This window comes from Pavona decussata, unplaced genomic scaffold (genome assembly GCF_977016875.1).
Source record: "Pavona decussata unplaced genomic scaffold, jaPavDecu1.1 SCAFFOLD_98, whole genome shotgun sequence".
In the NCBI taxonomy this organism is placed as follows: Eukaryota; Metazoa; Cnidaria; class Anthozoa; order Scleractinia; family Agariciidae; genus Pavona; species Pavona decussata.
This window is the reverse complement of record NW_028145514.1, coordinates 2,485,501-2,506,564: the sequence shown is the minus strand read 5'-3', so window position 1 is coordinate 2,506,564 and position 21,064 is coordinate 2,485,501. Positions and strand designations below refer to the sequence as shown.

General features: G+C 39.6%; 1 long non-coding RNA gene across 1 annotated transcript in view; it reads right to left on the bottom strand.

Moving 5' to 3' along the window:
* LOC146472644 (uncharacterized) overlaps positions 1 to 21,064 on the bottom strand; it is a 36,905-nt gene that overhangs the window by 15,785 nt on the left and 56 nt on the right. The window contains exon 2 of the long non-coding RNA XR_014866579.1: positions 20,861 to 20,963. This is a non-coding gene — a long non-coding RNA (uncharacterized LOC146472644). The remainder of the gene's footprint in view (positions 1 to 20,860; positions 20,964 to 21,064) is intronic.

Genomic DNA, 21,064 nt, shown 5'->3' with positions numbered 1-21,064 from the left:
AAAGGCAAACAACATCGAAGTGCTGTTCAAGCAGAAATGGCACAAAGGGTGTCTGTGTTCCACAGGAAGGTAGAAGAAAGAGAGCTAGTCAAGGATGTGGTTCTGTATAATGCGTTTGTAGCACTCTATTGGCTTGCTAAAGAAAGTGCCGCAAACAAGAAATTCTTCTCACTGCTAATTCCCTTTTGTGTTACTGGCCTTAAGAAGATGGAATTCTTTCCATACAAGTCCCAAAGCACAATAAGAGAGATGGCTTTGACCATTGGAAATATTCTTAAGGAATCAATCCTCTGCCAAGTCAGAAAGGCACGAGCATATGGCTTAATGATTGACGAGGTTACAGATATTGCAGTCGTAGAGAGGTTGGATATGTTTGTACAGTATTGGGACAGCAAGTCAAAAGAAACTGAAATCAAATTCCTGGGTGTGAGAAATCTACTGGAGTCATCTGATTCTGCCGATGCAGCCACCATTACAAAGAATGTTTTGGATGAGCTTACCGTATGTAGAGTGTCAGTCGATCAGCTATTAGGGTTTTGTTCTGACGGGGCATCTGTCAAGGTGGGAAAAAGAAACGGAGTGGCATGTAAACTAAAAGAGCTGAACAGAAGTGTGGTTAGTGTTCACTGCATTTGCCACAAGCTCTCTCTAGCCTGCTGTGACAGCAATGAAGAAATTGGGTACATCAAAGAAGTGGAAAGGTGGCTTATCCAAACCTGGAAGTTTTTTGATAATTCTCCTAAGCGCCTCGCTATCTACTTCAAGTGTCAGCTGTCTGTGAAGCAGCTTCAAGAGCCATCTGTGAAAACCCAAAAGGCGTGTCAAAAGCGTCTAGCTAAGGCAACACGTACGCGATGGTTATCTCTTTCCAAGGCCATCGAGGGTGTGTTTAATAACTACCTACCCCTAATGCAGACATTTAAGAAACTGGAGAAAACTGATGCTCTTGCTGCAGGTCTTCTGCAAAAGATGCACCATGTGAAATTCATTGGAGTTGTTGCAATAATGAAGCAAATCTTACCTGTGCTGAATAAACTCAGTTGTGCCTTTCAACGCGGTAAAGTGTCTTTTTCACACGTGGAACCAGTCATCCAGAAAGCAACTGATGAACTTGATCAGATAGCTCAGAAAGGTTGTGCAGTATCTGACTTTGCTGCATCCCTGAGGGAAGAAGGAAGACTACACCTCGCCGACTTGACGTTGTCTGAAGCCAGCGAATTGTACCTTAGAAATTTCTTGAGAAAGTACGTCCAGTCAGTAAAGGACAACATCAAAGAAAGATTCCTCGATGCTGTTCCCTTACTATCAGCCTTTGCCATTTTTGATCCTGGAAAAATTCCTGAATGAGGGCAGACTGGATTTCTTGAGTATGGTAGTAAACAAGTCGAACAACTTGCAAAGCACTACTTTTCCAGTGAAGACCAGCAGCAGCTGAAGGACAAATGGAGGGTTTTTAAATATGAGCTGATACAGTGGCGAAATGAGATCCCTCAAGAAATCCAGCAACCAAGCCACTCTAAGGTCAGCCCTGTGATAACCCCAACTGACTGGTGCCTACAGCGACTCTTGACCATGAACAACCTCCCTCCTTGCAATCTTCCGCTCTTGGCCAAAGTAGCTGAGTCCATAGTCGCTATACCTGTGTCCAACGCGTGGCCAGAGAGAGGTGCCAGTGCTCTCAAATTAATCAAGAGCAGGTTAAGGAGTACGATAAAAAATGACTTGCTGAGTGCCCTGATGCAAATCCATGTCAATGGGCCTGAGGTTGGTACTAAGAAGTTTGACAACTTCATCACTGCTGCAATCACCAAATGGCAAAGCAAGCCCAGACGGAAGGTCAAGTATGCTCGCAAGATTGTAGAGCAGGCAAATCTGGCTGAGTCTTCGCATTCTACAGGACAAGAAAGCCAGACTGTCACTCTTAGAGATGCTCAGATTCAAACAGATGATGTTGAAGCTGGGCCTGTGATCGAAGAAGTTGAGTGGGTTTCTAAACAACTGGACCTTCCAGATGTAGACTGACCTTGACTCTGATTACAGCTCAGATGCTGACAGTGACTTTGAGTAAAGATTATTATAATCAGAGCTATTAAAAGAGAACCAAAAAGTCCAATTTGTGTGGTGGGTATTGGTATCAAATCATAATTAAATTGTTTGGAAAAGTTATCTTTTTTTGGTTGTTGAAAATCATTGTCCGCAGCTTAAAAATGCAGGAAAACACATCCCTGCGACTACCGGTATAGAATTTCAAACTTTTCCGGGGGAGCATGCCCCTGGACCCCCTTTGGGAGGCCTTGCCAATTCTTTGCCCAGTTGTCAAACTCAGTTGCCCTCCTGTTCAAAACCTTAATGAACCCCCTGAGCCTGATTGTATTGCATCTGTTCAGGACTGATGGTGGGATTCCTGTATGGGCCCTGAAGGTGAACACCAAGAGGATAGGCCGTGTCTCCATATAGACAAAGAGGCTCACCATTGTAAAATGCAAGTTGTCGGAGATCATTCAGCAAACCAGACTGATTTAGCATTGTACTGTCATGTCGTTTACCCTCAAATGGGCCACTCAAATTAGCAATCAAACCATTTGGAATAACAACACTGAAATTTTCGCATGCAGTCGTTTATGCCCGTTATACACAACCCCTTGGTTATGCTGTGGTCGTGCAATGGGGCGCACAGCTCCATCAATGAACCCAAAACAATTTGGGAGAGGTGCCCCATGCTGGTGCACGGCCACAGCATAGCTGTGTAGCTGATAGTCTTGCAGAAAGGGTTGTTTCCAGGATTGGAGGCGATGATGGTGAGCGGCATAAATATGGTCAAGGACTTCATTAAAAATCAAACATAGCTCGGTAGGCTTTCCAAAACGAGGCACTTAATCAGTGTAGCGACCGGGATAGGCCAGTCTCTTTAGTAAAATATACAGTCCCTCCTTTCTGTTACAAATGGAACGCTGTTGGCAGGTAATTTTTGATGGGATTTCCAAGCACTCAAACAACAAATCAACATAGTCTTTTGCGAAACATTACTCCGTTTTGCACTCTCCATCACTCCATGCATTTTCAGCAAACCTTTCAAATTTCCAATACGGATATACGGGTCTTGAAGAAAACGTGCCATGCAGAAAACAAAATCTTCGTCATTTCTTGTGCATTTGCTACAATTAAAGCCTCACAGACTTCACGGAGTCCACCGCAAGCCATTGTATGAAGATGAAAATCTACTTCATACGCGAAGGCATGACGAGAGCAAATCTACAACACATAATTTGAAAAATGACTTCCATTTAATTCAGTCGTTCGATCTTACAAGTTCGAATTGTAACTGGCAATCAGGCACTAATACCTTAATTAAATCAGAACTTCGTCTCGTGCAGTCGGGTGAATGAAGAAATTGTAATTTCTTCTTCAAATAAACATTTGCGTCCCAGAAGGTAACTGCCACTTTAAAAATTTACCTACTGCACTAACAATTAACAGAGAAAAAATAAAAGAAAAATCAATGTTCGAGAATAAAGACAGACAGCAACCGAACGTAGCCCTGTAGATGCTAAATCACTTCTAAATCGACAACACAACGGCGCTCTCCACTTAGCTTTTCTTGGCTTTTACCTCTGCGCGCGCCGTCCTCAATGACGTCGCCGTTCTGTAGCCAAATCAGTCTAATGTAAGTTACATGCAAGACCTCCAAATGCAAGATTGCAAAGACAACCATATATTTTATTGGTCATTACATTGGCAGAGACAGGATTGAGTCAAGCTCTAATTCAATCCATTTACAAGTATCCTACGCCTGAAACCTTCGTAAGGTTGGTTGGCTACTATCGAAGATTCATCCCTAACTTTTGTGAGGGAGCAGCTGTCCTAACATTTAACAAGAGGAAAGAATCCTACCAAAGTGAAATGACTTGACGTTCACGAGCAGGCATTTCTGGACTTAAAGCAGGCTTTACAAAGACTACCTGTGTCATGACCACCCCACTGAGACGAAGAGTTTCTTGGTGTTTTCATTTACATTTTCTAACAATGGGTGTTGGTGGAAACAGAAATGATCATACCATTCTTTGTAAGGTCATACGTTGAAACTGTTGAGTATTCCTTAGCAGTTCTCCTTTCAATTTACCATTTTGAAAACGTGTGTTTTCCTTCTGAAAGCCCGAAAATCAGCCACTAAAATTGACCCGTCTGACCCACGCGAACAGCAAAAAAAATTAAATTTGACATCATCCGGGGTAGACTTCTTTCCTCAAAAACATCAGCAAAATGTCCTCCAATCTTCCATATGACAGAAACCACCATCTCACATGACTAACTGTTGTGATTGACACGCATGCCTGGTACACAGTCCACTGGTCAAATGCATGTCAAGATTAGTAAGAGGGGCCCACAATTAAATTATGTTATTCAAATTGAAAAACAAACAGCCCACCATAGTAATCGTTTGACCGCCTTTATAAACAAACGCAAACTTTTCCTCTCCTAAACTTTGTTCGCTTGTACCTGGTAAGCCGCTGGCTAATTGCTAAGTTTTTCTACAAATGTTCTTTCATTATTTTGGCTAGATTATCCATGGATCCCATTCCTGGATAAAGTTTTGTAAACTGAGTGTTGGATTATTTGATTATAAATTTAACAATCTTTTATAAATCAACGTAGCTTTAACAGTTCGCTTTGTTAGTTTAGTGCACTTGTTAATTAATACACTCGTTTTGTGTAGTTTCAGTTTTAAATAGTATTTGTTATATTTGTAATCTGTAGATTTCCATTCTGCCTATACTTTTGTATCACAGATAATTACAGTGCTGTATTGTAAGCTTCGTATGCAAGTATCATATGGTAAGCAGTGTAAGTACCATAAACAGTGCAAGTAACGCATTGTAAATACTTCAAGTATCATACTGTCAGTTGTGTAACTACTGTAAGGTAAGTGACGTAAGCAATAAATATAATTAGTGTTCTTTGTGTTAAAACGATAAATTTCCTAATAAAAAAACTTTGGGCCGAGAGTTATTTTTGGTGGGAAATCTCCTTTGTAGCCTATAAGATACAATTAACACCCTACAGCAACGGCATCACCACAAACAAACAACACAAAGTATGCGCGAAGATCTACCGATGCATGCTTACCGGTGCAGTGGCACATTTTCAAAAAGGCTAGTTTTACACCAACTGGACACTCGATCACCCACAGCTACAAGACTATCATGTTAACAAACTTGAATTATTTACACTGGTCTCCTTTTCCTCTGTCAATCTGTCCTAGACAAGGACCTCTGTGGCTACTGCAATCACACCTTTGCAAGGTCAACCCAAGCAACATATAAGTCCCAGCTCATAGCCTTTCTTCATTTCTGTATATACTTTGGCTATACTGCAGTCCCTTGCACTCCCACCACAGTCCTCCGGTACACTGGCATCCTTGCAAGAACACCTTTGCTAACCAGCATTGTAAACTATCAAAATGTTATTTGCATACTCCACCTTCAGCAAGGCTTGCCCAATGCCCTACAGGAACCATTGCTAAACTAGAGCTACAACATGGTACTATGCAGTATACAACATCAACTTGGTCAACCCACAAAGCAAAAGTTTCATATTTCACACTAAATTAAAGCCCGTCTTAATCTGGAATTATCTGTGGACCTTACTTTCTGGGCGGCCTGCCAAGTTGCATTCCTCCACCACCCTTAGAAAAACACAATGCCTTTTGGTCATGAGTCGTCAACGAGGCAGCAGAAGACTTCAAGGTTTACCTCCCAAAATCCTAGAGACAACATTCCATTGTTTCTGTGTGCTGGAGGGGGACGCGTGTCACGTAGGTGCCGTTCATCTCAACTGCTACAAGGAATTCTTACATTTGAATAATTATTTGTTCTCTATGATGGAGACGTAGACATGATCCTTGCTTGCTCTGTTATCAATGCAACATGGTAAAGCCTGTGCAAGAACTGCCCGTGCAAGGAGGACCAGTTGTGAACTGATCAAGGTACCCAACATGGAAAACCTTAGCAAGGAAGAAATTGTGACATGACTGGAGCATTTACTAGATGTCAATGAACTAAAGACAGAAATTGATAAAGTGAGTAATTTTTTCATTGTCAGGGGTGAACTAAGTGTGGAAGTGGCCATCTTAAAACTACATCATCTTTAAACGAAAGGCGACTTCGCTACAATGAAGTCATTGAGGTTGATATTGATCATATCAGAGGTGGGGAACACTTCATCATACAAAGATTACTTGGTATTCTCGTATAACGGGCCCCTTTACAACCTCGTTTGAACTACGAAAAAGAAATATGCACATATTCATTATCCTGAATTTTTCAATCATTTGATTCGGTTTGATTTATATTTCACTCGGATTTAATATCGAGACAGCAGAGAAAGAGTGAACTTTTCCTTTCATTTCCACAGATTCCAGCTCCGCCTCACATGATACAGCAGCTAGAATCTATTTTGGAACTCGATCACATGAGCATTCTAACTCTCTGTTTACTGATCCACTTAGCCAATGTTGACACGGACTATCTGAAACACAACATGATCGTCTCATTTTCCATTCTCGGAAATGGCTTTAATCCATTCTACAGCTTTGTGTACTAATTGTTCAACGTCATACTTCCAGCGCGAACTGACAACATGTAGTCTGGAGTTTTCATGTGCGTTCGAAAACCCCTTTGTTTGGCCTTTTACCATTTGTATTTACATTTCACTCGGATTCAATATCGAGACAGCAGAGAAAGAGTGAACTTTTCCTTTCATTTCCACAGATTCTAGCTCTGCCTCACATGATACAACAGCTAGAATATATTTTGGAACTCGATCACGTGGGCGTTCTAACTCTTCGTTTACTGATCCACTTAGCCAACGTTGACATGGACTATCTGAAACACAACATGATCATCTCATTTTCCATTCTCGGAAATGGCTTTAATCCATTCTACAGCTTTGTGTACTAATTGTTCAACATCATACTTCCAGCGCAAACCGACAACATGCAGTCTGGAGTTTTCACGTACCTTCGAAAACCTCTTTGTTTGGCCTTTTACCCTTTGTATTTGTCGGTAATATTGTTGACAGTGTAGACGATGAAGAGGTACAGGTAAGAAACAGTATTCTTTGTTTCCCTGCGAAGGCGGTCAAATTTGAAATTTTCGAGCTTAGGGCCAGGTCGCACTAGAGCCAATTTTGTTTATTCAAGTGATACTCTGTCAACAGGTACTGCAAAATAAGTGCGACCTCACGTTTCCAAAACTTGCAAATTTTTCGCGGATTGCCAAAATTTTGCCAATCTTCAAAGACGCCGAAGTGCTGCCTCGGAGGCGACCAAATTTTGGCAAGGCGGCCAATTTTGTTTGTATAGCAATTAAGCTGTCATTCACTGTAGCGAAACGAGTGCTAGCAGCACTCCTGACCCAGTAGAGCGGAGCAAGAAAGGTTAAGAAAGGCAAAAAAGGAAAGTACGACACCTGGGCCCAAGCTGAGCAACGACTGCTTGTTCAGTTGTGGGCTGAAAACCACGAGTGGCTAGAGAGCAGAGAGTCACGAACGGCATGGATTAAAATCTGCGACGATTTAAACGCTCGCATGTAATCAAGTGCATGAAGAAAAACAGGTATTTAATAGAACGTTACAAAGAAGCAAAGGAATGGAACAGGAAGCAGACTGGAGGGTCGAAGAAGAAAAGCATGTTTTACGACAAGATTGATGCAGTCCTGGGTTGCCCAGACATTGTCACGTTAACCAATGTGTCCATTCTCTTGCACGAAAATGTTTTGTTTTTCCTGATGTAACAGGAGACGAAGGGTCATTTTCCCCACCGGGTTATGAGTGATGTTGCTGTCAATCACAGACATTTTGGAACTGCAAATTTTCAAGTGCAACCAAGACTAAAAACTGGAAGGTCAAAAATGTCTGCCAAAAAATTTGACCGTCAAAAATTAGAAGATACAAAAATTCGCTCAGTGCGACCCTGCCCTTAGTTCATCGATGGAATATTTTTATTATCCCGTTCATTGAAAATTTGCATGGTCAAGAGTTTTGTGCAGTTGTTCAAGTACTTGCATGACAAAAACTGTGGGTAGACACCAAGGATGTCCTTGTAGAATTAAAGGAAAATCTTGCCCTGTTAGTTGTACGTGCAGAACAAGGAGAAAGCCATGCAAAACCAAAGTAAGCTTTTGAGTTACAAACAAGTGAATGCAAGCAAACACATTGTCTGTAATTTACTCTGAAATGTTTTGATATCAGGCTGAAAGTGCGGATCAGCAGACAACAGCCCCAAATGGGCCTCAGGATAACGAAGAGCAGTTGATAGGCAAAGAAGAAGAAGAGGCAATATTGCAGAATCAACGGGTTGCGGTAACAATCGAAATCTTTTGAATATTTTATTCACTGTTGTTTACAGCAGATCGACAGTCTGGTCATTTATAGTTTTTCCTGTAAGAGAAAAAAGTGGACTCATCTTTCGATTGAGACTTGTTATTGGATCATTATTTGTATCGTGTTTAATAAAATATGTTGTTGTTGGTTTGGTTACATTCCTTCAAGTAAACTTTTAAGGGAATAGTGGTTAAACTTGCCCCGCTCTTTGTCGCATCTCCATCATCATATCCTTATTTACCTTTGAATTTTAGAGTAGCTTAATGCCGCTAATATCTCCGAGCATTTTCCCACCCAACCATGAGAATATACACACGAAGACCAGACAACAACACCAGGAACTATGTCCCCTACTCTTTGTGAACAGTGTGTTGGTTCTTTAATGTCCCACAGAGTTATTTACAGACAAGGTTTGTGAGACGGTTTATCGTCCTTATCCGAGAAGACTAGAAAGTCTAACAATTTGCAGATGTCCGAGCGAAGGCAGCACTTTCTCCTCAGTTATTTAAAGACCCTGAGTAGTGGTCCGGCCGGGGTTTGAACCCGCAACCTCCTGCACGGTAGTCCAGCACTCTACCAACTGAGCTAACCGGTCGGCAGTTTCCAGGAATAAAAGATGTTGTGGAAAGGTTGTGGCAGTGGAATACAAGCACATACACTATCTTTTCTTCCAACTGGCATGCACATTGACAGCAATATAAAGTTTCCAATACTTGTCCTCCCATCTTTTCTTTGTTTTTTCTCCTTTTCTTTCGAAACAAGGCAGCTAAGAGCCAACAGGAGCTTTCATCCACAGCCTCTTTGAATACCTCCTCTAGAGGACATCCAATTTCTTGAAGATATTCAAATAAAAATACAAAATATACAGTTTAAATCCCTCACAAATGACCAAACAGTTCCTTGATAATGCTATTTTTACTTCTACAAGCCTCACATGGTCGATAAAAAAGGATTTTCCTTGCAAATGCCTACTTTGAAAACTGTTCCCTTGAATCAGTAATGAAATCGCCGCACATGCGCAGAAAAGTATCAAATGCCCTTTAAACAAAAAGGCCAGAAACTCAAACAATGCTTCAGACCAGACAGCAGAAAAACAAATACCATGATGTGCTGGGTTCAAAACCCCAATAGAGGATCATCACTGGGGAATCCCATCCAAAACAATTCTGCAAAGCCATTGGGAAGTGTTGCCCAAACAAGAACCAAGCAAGCTAGCTGAAGAGGCTCTCATAAGCAATTCTGTCAAAAGCACGATCAGTGCTCTCTCAAAAGCATTAGCAGCTTTGGAGTTGAAGGAGCAGGAGCTGTTGAGGCGAGGGAACGAGCAGGAACTCTGATAGGGCATCTTGACAATATTGGCTATCAATCTTGGCCATCAGTTGTACCTGGGTAAGTCACAGCTTCAAGGTGTTGGACCCCATCCTAAGCTCGCCACAGTAGAACCCTCAAAGCTGGACCTGGGCAGTGATCAGGGCAAAACACCTTTGGATGGCATTTTGAGTTCTACAAAACCATTTACAGAACAGCAACTGAACCCACACTACCCCACCATGAGCATGTGGCAATCCCACAACTTGCAAGTATACGAAGGGAATCTACCCAATGTAATGGAGAAGTTCCTCAAGCCAAGCTGGATGGCCAAGGGTGAGAAACCTTTGCTAACTGTAGATTTGTTAATAACACCATTCGTCAACATGAAGAGGAGACTTTGGGGAACCAAGGACAAGCTAAGACAATAGATGCAGATGCAGATGCAGGTACTAATGGTGTGATTGCTTCTATCAAGACTGGTATGGTTGAATTTGGCTTGGGAAATTGGAAAATTCAAACAGTTGCCTTTGGAAGTGATGGGGCTAGTGTATATGTTGGAAGGCTTAATGGAGTTGTTGCTAAGCTACGTGTGGAGATTCCCTGGCTCCTTGGTGTGCATTGCATAGCCACTGACTAATTCATGCCTTTGCAATTGTACGTGATGATATTGTCATGTTAAAACCATTTTAGATGCATGGTGGTTTAAGGATTCTTCCTAGGATGTTTGCTTTGGCAGTGAAGTAATCAGTTCCTCAGCAGCAGCAGCCTCCAAAGCTTTTTATTCTTGTTATTGTTGCAATTTGAGAGAGTTTGCTCTTGGACCAGGTTGTTGTTGTTTTTAAATCCTTTACATCCAATCAATTTCATCCAACACTGAAGTTTGTAAATAAATATTTTAGCTTGAACAATAGCTCTCGACTCTTAGCACAACCTCCCCTAAACATTGAAGCAATTCAATGCCATTCATTTTGTGCCTATATCAATAATGAATTGTATTTTAGCCATTGACCTTGCCATTGTAATTTTAAATTATATTTATTTAGGATATCTTTATTGTAAAGCGCGCGAGAGCATCTGTTTATGATTCGCGCGCTATATAAATAATAAATTATTATTATTATTATTATTATTATTATTATTATTATTATTATTTTTATTATTATTATTATTATTTTTATTATTATTATTACTGAGTTCAGTGAATAAATTGTAGTCCAGAATGGGGTAACTTAGCTTTCAGTAACTATGTTTAATTTATACTATGTTGCATCTGCAACAACTGGTGCTTGGTTAATAAACAATGAATTTGATTTAATCAAACATGCTTTGATTCCCAGAATAGAGAACACCTTGTTACAGGCTTTCTATGATTGAGCATTCTTGGACTGGCATTCATAGATTCACTAACAACATAAAGCATTAATGGTAGTAATTTAATTGTGTGTGTATATTGAGTTTCAAAGATGTTATTAGCATATTTTCCATTGTTGCTAACTGGGAAATAGCTAGGAAAAATGAGAATTTTCCATTCTTGTTTTTTTTTTAATAATGTGGAAATGATATAATTACCATAAATCATTTTGATAATAATTATCAAATGATTTATTTATTATTCACCTTTCCCATAGAAGATTTTTGATACCATTTATGGGTTTAAATTATTATGTTTGATGACAGAAAGCATTATTGGTAATTATTCACCTTCTCCCATGGATAGTTTTTGAGAGTGGTTACATACCCCATTTCCCATTTAAGACATGTTTGAGTTCAAAAAGAATACATAAATGGGTTTAATGACATAACCCATTATTGGTAATTGTTCACCATTTCCCATGGATGGTTTTTGAAAGTGGTTAAATAAATTTTTACCCATTTTAAAACCTGTTGGTTTTTTAACAAAAAATAAATAAAATAATGCACTCAATGAGAGAGAAAACATTAACAGTCATTCACACTTTTCCATGGATGGTTATGGTTAAATTACCATTTCCCATTTTAAAAACCATTATTGAGTTTTTGAATTTTTTTTGTGTCACATGCTTACATCAAACAACACTATTTCCTTGTAAAATTAATGTTAAATTCTGATTATCAGTCTCCATCATGATATTTATGATCTTTGTGCCTCTTCTTTCTGATTTCTGCTTTCAGCATGTCCCATTTTGGTCCTTTTTCCCATGTTACTGGTTCCCTCTGCCATAGCATTCTCTTTCTTATGCTCTATGCACTTCATGCAGAACATTATACCAGCTCAACTGTGTTGCCATCCATATCTTGCTCGCCACTCCACAAATGTTTCTGTTTTAGGCTTCCGCCTTGGCTTCTTTATCCTCGGTTTTAATTCATCAGTACCATCAGGTTCGTCTGGTTCTTTGGCTTCTCCTGCTGCTCCTACATTTTCCAGTTCATTGACTAATCTCTAAGGCTTGTCTTAAGAACATCCCAAGTCAAGCCTGTGACAATGTTTGCGGGGTAGTGGCAGCAATGCTTGGCAGAATTGCTGCCGCTACTCCTCCACTATGGCACAACCTATTTCTCAACCGAAATACTAATCTTCTAGCCACTTTGATATTTTAAGATGCTCCCTGATCTCTTGGCTTAACTGATTCAAACAATGTTTCTCGCTTGGAATACATGGAGAGCATGTCGAACCTCCTCTGTGTGCTCGTAATGTCCCTTTCTGTACTTGCTTCCTTGGCGAAGTGATCATATCAGACAATGTGTGCAGACGCAAAAGAGTATATAAGAGAGAAAATGGATGCAAACGGGAAATCAACATTATATCTCGAGGAGCGCGAGCAAGTACCAACATCAGAACGAAATAAGTTTAACCCTGTTGTTCGCAATCGGATGAATTCATCCGATTTTCACCTCTACCACCTCAGGACTGCAGGGAACTCCTACAAAGTACTATTCAGAGCCGTAAATAAGTGTTATGGGATAGGAAAAACACGTTTTCAATAGAGACCACTTTTCTTTGCTTTAGTTTGCTGAATTTTGATTGTTTTTGGCAAAAAAGTTATTTTATCAAACATTGTCCCTCAAAATATGGCGTTGATGTGGATGTCAGACGAAGATCTTACACATTGTGTTCTGGATGGCATTTCTGACAAAGAATTTTCGGATGAAAGCGAAGTAGAGCTGTCTGTTCCTGGGGAGAGTGAAAGTGACAAAGATTAAGGATTACAGGAATCCAAGATTTCAGCGACTCTTGCAATTGAGATGTTCTCAGTGATGACAATGGTATGTTTTTCTTTTGTTTACGTGACATACCAACTGTTCATGATTCCATATTTTTTTGTGTTCCATGTTTTGCAAGCCCTCAATTAATGTTTATAATTTATTGGTTTTGTGACTCAAATTTGTGAAGCTGTATTGTTTTGCTGGCTTCTAAATGCAGAATCCTTTCGTGATTACAGTCCAGTTCACCCCGATGAATGTGGAAGGGGACGTGGTAAAGGTCGTGCAATGAGGCATGCGGCGAGAGGCCAGAGAGCACATCCTCAAGATCCTCCGATTGCCTGGTCATGGACTTACAACCCACCAGCAGGTAGGCCTTTTGCGGAGCCCTCACCAGGTCCTACACAGAGCTGATCCCAATAAGTACAAAGGGAAATGGAGCCGACTCACCAGGGAAGAAATGGAGGCTTTTCTGGGAATTACAATCCTCATGGGGATTGTAAAGTTACCAAGGCTGAAGATTTACTGGAGTAATGACAACTTAGTTTATCAGGAATCAATACGTTCAGTCATGTCACCGTCAAGGTTTCTGCTTATCTGCCAATACTTTCATTTTGCAGATTATAGTAATGCAGTGCCCAGAGGGGAACCCGGGTTTGATAAAGTTTACAGAGTGAGGGAATTTCTCAATCTAAGAGTGAGATATTACATCTGGGAGTGAACACGTGTACTGTTTCTCTTTGTCTTACATAATCATTACATTGGCGATGAGGATGGGATATAAGAAAAAGAAGAGAAGAAACAAAATGCAGATAGAAAATGGCAAATCATGATGAAGCTGCTTCGGCTCTACAGAGCAGTAGTGACGTTCCACAAGCCCAAGGACAGCTCGCACAGCAACACATCACTGTCACAAACAGGCAGCTCAATATAACACCTTTTAAAACCGTGTGTACTTCACTTAAATCCAACTCCTTTGGAAAAGCATTTGCCAGCAAACTTAGATCAGGCCGTGATACAAAGCGAAGCGATCAAGTGGAGTCTAATTTATATGCAAACATTGATAACTACACCACTGCATACATGTCATTGGAAGAGTTTTGTTTGTCTAACAGTGACTTTTGAAAAAAACATTTAAAATAACAACACTCCATTTCCAGGCTACTGGTTGTGTTGTTCATTCCTTGAGCTAGAAGGATTCCATTTTTTTTGTGTATGTGCAAGCTCCGCCATTGTAGTCAAGGAATCGTAAATGTAACCTGAAACCCCAAATGGGAGTCACACCACTCCCAACTTTTGGCACGAAACGTAAATAGAAACCCTTCAAGCGAGACAAGTCGACCTCTCACATTAGATTCAAACATTAGCAATTTGTACAGTCTAGATCTGGTTATTTGCAATTGTCCTTTTCACTGCTATTTATTTGAAAAACATTCAAAACTTGTCCAACTTAGCAGGGCTGGAAATAATGGCCGGTCAATGGACAATGTCCAGCCTGATTGGGGGTTTGACCAGTCAAACTTTCATTTGACATTCTATGATATTGAAATGAATTGAAGTTTCCATTCTGTTGTTTACTATCATTATGCACCTCGCTGTATTGTGGAACTTTGATTTGAAAAGATTTTGAACTAGTGGTTAGAAATTTGTGTGGTGAAACGGACATAGGGTTATCAAACTTCCTTGCAGACCAATAATCCTATATTTGTGTTGGTTAATTGAGCGAGAAAGGTCAGAGTGAGAATGGGGAGAGATGTTAATTGAGTGCAAGTCTCACGCGATGGAGTCCACGCTTTCAGTGCTTTGCACTTCATGTTGTCCGTCGAGTTACGCCTCCTGCACTTTCTAAATTCACGCTGGCCTTACATGGATTTTAAGATAAAAAACCCCAACTGTTTTGCAGTCTGCAAACTTCCGGTCTCAACTCAAAGTTTTAAAATATTCTTCCTTTAGTTATTCTGCACACAAGATAGTTTGAAAGCCCACAATCTTTGACTTGTCTTATGCATGTTTTATTTGTTGTCGCATTTTCGCAGTGTTGTCGACAATGAACAAATACTGTAAATATTTCACTTTCACAGCTTAGCACTTGAAATTATCAAAGCGCTCTGTGCGTGAACTAGTGAACTGAACAGCAGAATGAACGATTATGTCTAAAGTTATTTGCTTAACACACAAGAAAATAAAATAACAAACGAATTGATACGCGAAGCAATGCAAAAGGCAGGGTGAGACAAAAACGGTGTCCACTTGCCCCAGACAAGTGGTTTTGGTCAGTGAACAAGTAGGTTATCAACCTTACTTGTCCTTTGGACAAGTAAATCCTCAGAAAATAATTTTAAATAATTAATGTTTCAGCAAAAAAAACAGTATTCAGCCAGGTTTTTGCAACTGTAAAACAGATCGCTTTTCGTGAAAGCAACTTATAAGATAGAAATTAAAAGAGAACAGCACTTAAGCAACTGACACTGCCATTTTATTTCAGTGTGCACCGAAAGGAACCAGGGACTCTTGGGGGTATCAACTTTTTCATTTTATTAAGAGATCCTGTTATAATTGTAAGCAAGTGCACAATGGCGGCTCAGTGAAGCATAACAGGCCTTTTTGGTACACAAGTGAAGCAGCTGAAGAAGAAAGCAATTCCTTCAGCACAAACACTGAGGTTTGATTGTCAACTTTCACTAAAAGTTTTCATTTAAAAAAGCTTTGTGTCTGTTTGTTATCCTGAGAGGATTTAATAAACGCCATGCAGTTCCTGACGACAGCAGGTTGCTGGAGATTGCAAATGAAGTTTTGTTGCCACAACAAGAAACCTAAATGAAGTATTCATGAAAAATAGGGGAAATCAAAGGCTCCTGTGAGCCAACTCGTGAATGCAGATGACACATAGTAATTGAAATTTAGACGGCTACGGAAACTTCCTCAAAAGCTAAAAGAAATTATATCTTTGCCCGATTATGTAACGAAAAATGACCATTCTTGTACTATTAAAATGATTGTCAAATTATTCTGTACTGATTGAATAAGCCGATTAATCTGATGCGCCGATTAAAAAAAATCACGTGTTTTTTTTATTCAAAGTTCATAGGAGCACGCCATGTGCAGCTACGTCATACAAATTCGTGTCCAATAGTCCGGGGCTACTGGATTTTGCGATCGGGCTAGTGGATTCTGACCATCACTTGCCCGATGGGCAAGTGAAGTTTTTTTGGGAGTTAAAATTACAAAATTACTGTAGGGCAAACCGATCTCACAAAGGGAAATATGTTCAACAAAGTATCGCATTACATTTCATGCCCGACATAAATGCGTGAAATTTTTCCTTTGGAGTTCAGTCCACGCAATCCTCAAGTAAAAATAATGAACTATGACAAGCTCTTGCTAAATAAGAATTATTTATCGACCGCGTCCTTTTGCTTTCCCATAAATTTCCAGTTGTAAATTTCGAAAATGAAACATTTTTTCCCTGTGAAACCTCTATGAAAGCTGACAAGATCTTAAAGTGTTCATTTCACCAGAAATTTGCATAATTTTGTTTATGACGTCAATGATGCATGACATGGCACGTTCCGCTTTCGCGTGAAAACTGACAAATTAAATTATTTTTAATTAAATTATTTCTAAATTAAATTATTTTTAATTCTTAAAAGAAACCGCACTTTGTAGAAAAAACGAAAAAAACCTATAACTTTGCTCAGATTCAACGAAAAATCTCCATTCTTACACTGAAATGATTGTCAAATTATTCTCTACAGAATGAATGAGAGAATTCTGACGCATCGTGAAAAAAAATTTTCACGTTTTTTTTTTTTTCACTAATTGAGTTTACGACCCCGGACTTTCTGAAAAACTGAAAAAACTTGTAACTTTGCTCAGATTGAACGAAAAATCTCCATTCTTGCACTAAATGATCGTCAAATTATTCTCTACATATTGAATAAGAATTTCCTGATGCGCCATGAACAACAAATGTTCGCGTGTTTTTTTCCACTAATTGAATTTAAAACTCATTCACTGCGCACGCCCGAAAGTTAACGACAAAACCGACTGATCGACTGATCGACTGATCGACCAAGTCGAGAGTCAGCTATCGCTATAACTCGTTCATTGCGCATGCGCGCATTCACGAGTTAAAAAGGGAGCAGAAAAGGCTACGAGGACAAGAAAGGCCAATTCACAAACTCAATTAAAAGACAAAGAACGCACTAAGAGGAAGAAGCAGCAACCAGCATGGCAAATTACAACTCCGTCTGTAGTTTGCAGCACATGCCTAGCTGAAGACCCTCCTGGTGAAAAAGATGAGGAAGTTGACTGGATTTGGTGTGATAGCTGTGCTTGCTGGAGGCACATAGTTTGTGTTGGTATAACCACTGAGCAGGTACCAACTAACTGGCAGTACCTAAGTTGTATTGAGTCTTGGGAATGAGCGAAATACTGATTAATCTTTAAAGTTCAGGTCAGCCCGAGCAAAATGTCTCTTTTAAACTAAGAAAAGTCTTGTCAATTCAAAGTTGTGTGCTCGAGCAGATGTTGTTTCTGTTTAGCATTAAGCTTAAATAAAAGCAGAAAGAACCTACTTTTCAAATGTTCTATTATTTGTTTTATATAGTATTATAGTATTGTATGTTTAGATTTCTTTGCCCCAAGGCGGGGCTATTTTGACACTTTCGACCTGGGGAAAAATTAACCCATTGACTCCTACACCGGCCAAAACCGGCCGTGCCTTGCGCACGCATGTGCGAGGCATGAACAACCCCAACATAAACTGCTAACCGTTAAGCTGACCGGGGAGCTATTTAAGGTAACTGGAGTGCTCTTTAGGCTAACCAGAGTGTTTTTTAGGCTAAGCTGAGTGCCTCACACGTCTGCCTCGCTGGCTCGCAGATTGCGCATCCCCACCGTAAGGCGCCAAGTCTGAAGTTCACCACATGATGTGTCACATACAAGATGGCAAATGCAAGACACAAATGACTAAAAATAAGACTTATTCCTCTAAAATTTATCAACTTATACAGAAACGGCATTCGCTTACCTAGAGAGGCATTTTCTATTTCCAAGGCGAAGACTCTTAAACTTAATGCGATGAACAAACGCGAACAAACATAATCTGTTTATATGTCTATTTTTATAGTGTCGTTTGTGCACCTTTTAACTTTCCAAGTTTTTCAACCATTCATATTTCATCTTCTTATTACTAGCACTTTAAAAATTCGAAAGGTTTTTATCGTTTTTCATTTACTTAGCTTTTTTTAGTTCGTCAAGCTTAGTTTTGTTTAACCGAAAATTTGGCCACTAAATCAGTCTATAACCCCGCGGGCCAAGATAGATAAAAATCTCTCACGTTTACTATAGAAAAACAATCAATGTAGAAACGGTTTCTGTCTTCAAATGAAAGGTGAATAACAAATGCTTTCCCCTGAATTTCATTTAAAAATATAGACAGCGAAACATTGAAAAACGTACAAGGATAACGTACGCGTGATGTGTAACGTTACTCTAGATCATACCGGAATTTATGATCGGTCATCGACCCGGCGTCACATACATATCAGGACTGTATAAATGGTTTCTGTCTCTAAACGAAACGTAACGTAAGAATTAAAGCCCGGGGATTATAAAAATCATGCGTATGACAAATGTCATTTTCCCCTGTATTTCATTCTGACTGCAAGAAGTGCAATTCTATCTGGTGGTTACTTATTGCCTCACTATATCTCTGAATCTATCTATTTGGGGGAATAAGCGATGCTGGGGGATATAACTGCTAAAAGATTGTAGGCTTACGCACCACGCAGTCAAATATGGCCCAAGCATAAGCTGAAAACAGCTTCTTGTTTAAAGTGTATATGACACAAAATCTTTTATTAGCTTATTAGGAAGAGCTTTCAAAATGATGAAAAATGGCATTTATTTTATTGCGATAGCATTCTTGGTTGCCGAGTTATTCAAGATTTAGGCTTATGCAAATTAGACAACTTGTGACGTCACAAGACTGACACAAAATGAAGGGAAATCACAAAAAATGGAATATCTCTTAAGCCTTTTTCTGTATAGAACTGAAACTTTGTAGAGTTGTTATACTCATCACAAAGTTTCATGATATGATCCACTATGACATTTCCATGGCAACACAATGGGCTCCAGGCCCTCACCATCCAAAGGATAAAATCAGAGTTTCCCTTCCCAAGAAGCGCTTTTTGCTCTTGATGTTTATTCAGTGGGTGTGAGGGAATATGGACATTACGCAGCACAAGTATAAGAAATTCTGTTTGACTGTGGAGCAATAAATAAGGCATTTGTCATTTTGGGAAGGTAGAGGTCTGGTAACGAGTACGTTGCTATGGTGACATCATAGCCACTATCACAATGTGTACTTCTGTCAGCACATCAACCCTGCAAAATTTCAACCCTGTAGATGTAGTATTTGCGTAGATATTCCAAATTTTGTGCTTTCCCTTCATTTTGTGTGTCTTGTGACGTCACAAGTTGTCTAATTTGCATAAACCTAAATCTTGAATAACTCGGCAATCAAGAATGCTATCGCAATAAAATAAATGCCATTCTTCATCATTTTGAAAGCTCTTCCTAATAAGCTAATAAAAGATTTTGTGTCATATACACTTTAAGTTCACAATGGATAGGAATAACCGTGAACAATAATCTACTGCCAAAAAAGAGGACTTGGAGGCCTTAAAAAACAGCGAAAAGCCGTTTGGCATTGTGATCTCTTCAACTTCCACACCGCTACCAAAATATGGCTCAAAAATTGAAACCAAACCTCGGGCTTGAAACGGACTTTACAAAACCAGGAACATAGGCGACAACACGGTAAATGATGTTTTCCGATGTTGATTTGCTTTTTACAAATAGTTTAAGTGATGCCTTGAACCAGAATTCTGTAACTTCTGTAAGTTTCATCACAAAAGTGCCCGAATTTACTGCGAGTGATCGCTTTGAACAAACACGGAGTGTCTTCAAATTTTACATGCGTGTTTGCACGCACGCAAAAAAACTGAAAGGTTTTTACCTCTAAATGCAAACGTATTGTTTATTTCAATAAAATGTTTTGTTGGAAAAGCTTTGTGTTGATTTTTGTGTCTTTGTCAATTCATATATGCGTTAGACTTGCTTACAAGTCGAGCTTGGAGAGCGTGAAGAGCAATCGTCAGAGCTCGAGCGAGCGAGTGCGGAAGATGCGTAATCAAAGCGACAAGATGCGTAAGATGAGAAGCGACAGATGCGTAATCAAAGACAATTTGCATAAGCGGGTTGAAATTTGATATGCCAAAGGTCTTCGTCAAAATGCCGTGAATTTTAGCAATTTTAACGTTCAAGTATGTTTTTCGGCAAATGATTAATGGGTAACCATATTATTTCACCTCAGAAAACATTTTTTTAATCATTCCAGTTTAATATGCAGTTAATTTTGGAAGCCAACAATATTTCTTTATCTACTGCGCATTTTGGTACGTTAAACCGGTCTTGGAAAAATGTAATTTATGCAAAACCAATGGAAACACGAGAGGAGTCGAAGGGTACCCCCCCCCCCCCTCCCCCATTGATAGGTGCATTATCAACAACTTCTTAGCAATGCAAACAAAGATGTCATTGGATAAATCGACTGTTTAGCGTACATAGACCCGAGATTTAGAAATTATCGAACTGCCGACACGGAGTATTTTCAAAATCCTGTCAGGTTGTCGGTCATCTAAACACAGCGAATAAACAATGAACGGTCCCTCAAGTTTTCCCTCCAGTGAGTGACTTTCTAATTTCACAATAAAGTGCAAAGGAATTTTTTAAGAACACAGCACCGAAAACGTAGGAAAACGATAGCACAAAGAGATTTATTCTTAGCTATTTTTTTTTCAAATTTGAGCAATAACTGTCTCGCAAACCTCAAGATTATACCGTAATTAAGGTTAATTTCAGTGCTGAATATTTGACTCATAACTTACAAGGATAATTTGCTTATCAAGGTATGTCTCACCGTTCAATGAAACCTTGGCAGTTCTCTCTGAAGGTGCAGAGTGTGGCTTAAAATGTTCCTGCAACATGGCGTCAATCTGGACCGACCGCCCACTAGTTAAAAACTGTCAACAAAGTGAAATGCAAATCAATGTAAACAAATTTGGTGAGAGAAAACTCAATGGTGGATGTTATTGCGACCAAGTTCAAGTAAAGATAGCTTTTT